Below are 4,888 nucleotides of genomic sequence, written 5' to 3' on the forward strand. Positions count from 1 at the left end.
CGCGCAACGCAACCCCCCCCCCCCCCCCCCCCCCGCTCCTCATCGTCTCATCGGCCCATCGTTTGTGTCTTCCTGCCTGCTGGATCTCTTCCAGAAAAATCAATGATGTGCTCACAGGCTGATGGTAGAAGACAACAGAATGAGTTAGACAAACACAGTCATTAGGGCTCACTCAATCTTTTTTTTTAATCCAGAAAATGTCTTATTTCTCTCAGTTCATTCAATTTCTTCAGCTCTTTTTTGTTGGGTTTTTGTTTTATTTTATTTTACAAAAATAAAAATTTTTAATTCAAGTTTCAAATTAGGTTCAATTTTAAGACTTTGATTAGTGTTTGGAAAAAGGTTTTTCTTTAACTCACATGTACAGTATATAGAGCATTGTTTTTCCTGCTTGGTGTAAACCTTTTCAACTGCAGTGATTCCAGTGAAAGTTCCAGGTTGGTTCCAAGAATTGGTCTGATTTTCACAGGCAAAGACCGAGCACAGAACAAAAACACGACAGTGGTTTAATCAGTTCTTAGATGCAAGAAACCAAGATTGTAAGTGCAGCGTTCACAACACAACCAGCCATATTAAACAGCAGGAAAAAGAGAGATGAATCCTGATTTTCACTACTGGTTCTAATCTGTGTGAAAATCTGTAATTTCCCTTTGGGATCAATAAAGTATCATTCATTCAAATCACTATTTCCAATTGTTTTGAGGCATACTGGCCACTACAATGGCTCTGTATTGTTTTAAATTTGAATTGGTCTGATCAGTCACACAACCACTAATGTAAATGTTGTTTTGTTTTGGTCAAACAGAAGGTTGAGGTTAACATAACATCAGTTTTTTGAGGGTTGGGAGGACGGTTCTGAAATGGACAAAAATAAATCTGAGTTGGCTCTGTGCTAGCACTACAACTGCTTCAGGGGAAATATCTCTTTTGAAGTTATGCCAGTGTATGATGACTTCACTGTTGCAACACTTCTGTCAGCTCTACACATATGGCCAAGATTGTGGCCACATAGACAGTAAATGTACGTGTAGCATATATATTTATTTTCTTTGACTAAGTCAAATGAAAGTCCACATTAGATGCCTTTGGTCTTTGAGTCCTAACGGGTCACTCCATTAAAAACAGATCTTACTCTAACAAGGACATATTGCAAGGGCTGAGGAACAATTCCACAAACCATTGTCTGTAAACACAGTTTGTAGTACCATGCACAAAAATGCTCTTTTCATGCAAAGAAAAAGCCATATATGAACACCATACAGAAACACCTCCATCTTCAGTTCTCAAAAAATTATTTAAAATGGACTGAGACGAAGTGGAAAACTGTTCTGTGGTCAGATGAATCTGTAGGAAAAAATGCCATGTTCAAAATGGCATGTCTGCATAAACAGGAATCCAACTGGATTTCTTGTCAAAACTTTATTCTCTATCTTCTGACTCCCATCAGGTACAGCACTCAGCAGGCCTCAGTGTAAGACCTTGAACTGAAAACAAAACACAGGAGCTCTGCTCTGAGCAGAGACTCTGCAACACACTAACACTTCTTTTTATTATAATAATGAATTGAACTTATAATGTTCATCTCTTCCTGGTTACACCCCAGGAGGTGTTACCTCTGACGTCAGAACGTAAATGGTAAATGGACTGTACTTATATACATACATATTATATATATATATATATATATATATTTCCTGCCCTCGCCCCCGTCTGCTTGTCATGATGTCTGCAACCCAGCAATATCCTGAGCAGCCGTGTGATCATAAAATGTTTTTCTTCCCAACGTAAACATTTTTCTGCTAACGATTTTAAAAAGGTCAAGAATGTCTATTTTTAATTTGTATTTCTGCTTTTTACTTGTTGAATGTTTTTAAATACAAATTTTAGTTTCTCAAACCTATCAGTATTTTTTTACTTGGTTGTTTATTACTTTCCGTAGAAGGTGTCTAGAATCTGTATAAGTGGCATCACCTTAAAATGTAAACATAATATTTGAGTAATATCAGTAACAGACTAGTTCATTTAATTAACTCAAAGCAGAGGGAGAAGTTTTCTGGAAGATGGCCGTTTTAAATTAGATCTTTTTGAGCAGTTTGTGTAAAGAAGTCTATTTTCTTCACAGTCTTGCATTAATTTCTGGATTTTTTTATGTTAGATTTATTTATAGTTTAATGAAACATTCTATCTATGACAATCAATCCTAATTAAATACTACAATATTGTTGTCATAGGAGCAAAAGATTTAAAAATCACAGGCAGTTTGGTTGTCAGAATAGGCTTTGATGGTCTCGCAAGCTGTGAACTCAAACAAACAGACATCCTGTAAACAAGTCCTCAGTGATAGAGTTATCTTGTGATTTGAAGCTGGATTAACTTCAAAGACTGGCAGCAGCAAAAGCAACGAGGAGATGAGTTTTTTTTTTTTTTTTTTTTTTTTTTAGTTTTGAAGCATGACAGACTTCAGAAGATAGAAATGATTTCAGTGAACAAAATCTGCTCTCCTCTCAAGTGTTTGAGTGTGGGAAAGGTTAATAGGTTTAGCTACTGTTGGTGAAATCAACTTTTTCTGGATGAGGGTAAATGTTGTTGCTGCAGTGTGGGCTTATAGAATTATAAGAAAGCTTTAGTGGTACTGAAGAAAGTCCTGTGTTTAGATCACAACTAAGGTCTTGTTTGGGGCTTGGATTTTTTTCATTTTTATCCATGGGTTTTGTACCAGTGCTCCAGTTTTTCCCCCAAAGTTCAAAAACATACAGGTTTAGCAACTCAAAACTGACCTCAGTGTGGTTAGGAATCATTGGGCCTCATGCAAGAACATGTTCGTATTCTTATCCTAAATTTCTCTTACTTTTGTTCGTTTGAAGGGTTCGTACGAACATGTCACGTCAGATTCAACAAACTCTTCTATCATCAGGAAAAGTGTGTAAATGAGGAGCGAAAACTGATGAATGTGTATCAGGTGCTCACGCACGGGGAGAGGTGATTTACCTAATTACCACCTCAAAAACACCGTATAAAGATATACATTTCCTGCACCACATACCAGGACGTGTCCATTCATAAGTGACATTGCAATGTAAAAAAGAACTTTACGAGTTCGGAGGCTGAAGTTCTGCTCTTGGAGATCCACAAAAAAAGTAATTTTTGCAGTGTCAGCTGTGGAATTAAAGGATCTGCTTTAAACACGAGGAATGAAATGACGACTGCTGTTAAAGTTGTGTCTCCTGTGCATCGTACAGTCACAGAAATAAAAATCTAAATCATATTCATCTGTCTCTGTAGTCCTGCTCCGGTTTTTCTTTGGTCAAATATTTTTAATTTCAGTGTAAACAACTGTGTTACATAGGTTTCACTTATTCAGAGGAGCAGTCGCGCAACGCAACCCCCCCCCCCCCCCCCCCCCCNTTCCACCCTTCCGTTTGGTCAAACTCAATGACACAGCACAGCAGCAAGACAAGAGGACACTAGGTAGACAGCTGCAAGCTAACATGTTATCATTACAGAAGAAGAGCACTTGCGCACCGCTACCACCCTCCCACCACCACCACCCCCTCCCGACCGTTGCAAGTGTCAGATGTGTTTCTGAAAAAATGCATTTTAAAATGTCTCAAAACTTCATTTGTCTTCATATTAATATTGTAGTGCTATACAACAAAATTAACAGCCAATTTATTTTAATTTTACCAATTTCAGTCGTTAGTCTGCATTATTACATTTAAAATTATGATTCTAATTCCAACAGAATAGCCTCTTGTCAACATAATTCTAGAGTGTGATTTATTTTCAACTCGAAATATCTTCAAACTAATGTAAGATGAAGTTATTATTGATGAAAACCCGTCTGGATAACAGCAGACTGACAGCTCGTAAAATATACCACAGGTCTGGACCACTCTGTTCGTATCTGAGGAAAATCTTAGAACACGAGAAAATTTGGTGAATGCTACAAATTCTCCTAAATCAATGTTTCCCCTACCATTGTACAAGGGGGACACCCCCCACCCCCCCGCCAACGAGACGGCCCGCCCCTCTAAGAATTACACGGCACATAGTCATTTTTATTTAAATAAGTCCAGATCAAGTCCAGAGCTATCTTTTGCATCCCTCCATATCCACCTCTCGCCAAACTTGTGGAAAAAAGATGGCGCAGAGCGAGGCTGAGCACTGTGTGTGGTCCTCACAGGGATAGGAAGACGTGTGTGCGCGCGCGATGAAAACTCCGCTTTTAATCACATAGCACCGATGCGACAGTTTTGCAAGCAACTTTTTCTTTCTTTAAAATAAAATGCGGCAGGTGAAGCCACAGCATGGTTACCTTATCAATAATTTAGAATCACCAACACAGACCCCGCGTGCGACCAGGTTCCTGCAAGTCTGTTCATGTTCTATAAATAGCGCTGATCAGCAGCGCAGCTGTAATGTCCCTCAACTTTGAAAAAAGTAACCAGAGTTGTTTGTGAACTCAAATCCTGGCAGAATCAGCTGCTGGTCAGGTCCTGCTGGACTCAGACACTGAGCTGAGCTCCTCTCCTCTCCTGTCTCACACACCGCAGGTCAGACAGTCCCGTTCAGGAGGCTTAACCCTTAAGGGCCCAGATAATAATCAGTCTTTAAAATGTGGTAAATAAATTATTTTCAGTGACTGAGAGGAAGTTTTTTTGATAGTTGCATAATTGCATTTTCTAAATGTTATCCTTTATATCTACAAGAGAGTTCTGATTCTTAGAAAGGCCATGATTTGAGGTTTTTACTGAAAATATTTTATTCAAAACATGTTACAGAAGTCATAGAAAACAGGTTTAATTTGAACAAACATTACAAACGTGTTCATTCCTACAAAACTGTCAAATATATTTACAAACAACACTAAACTGATTCAGATTAACAT

At 38.3% G+C, this 4,888-nt stretch overlaps 1 protein-coding gene across 1 annotated transcript in view; it reads left to right on the forward strand.

The window, feature by feature from the left end:
* The window catches only part of ecel1 (endothelin converting enzyme-like 1), a gene marked incomplete in the record, with an annotated part of 97,597 nt that overhangs the window by 60,285 nt on the left and 32,424 nt on the right, over window positions 1-4,888 (forward strand).

The sequence above is a fragment of the Austrofundulus limnaeus genome, unplaced genomic scaffold (genome assembly GCF_001266775.1).
Source record: "Austrofundulus limnaeus strain Quisiro unplaced genomic scaffold, Austrofundulus_limnaeus-1.0 Scaffold385, whole genome shotgun sequence".
In the NCBI taxonomy this organism is placed as follows: Eukaryota; Metazoa; Chordata; class Actinopteri; order Cyprinodontiformes; family Rivulidae; genus Austrofundulus; species Austrofundulus limnaeus.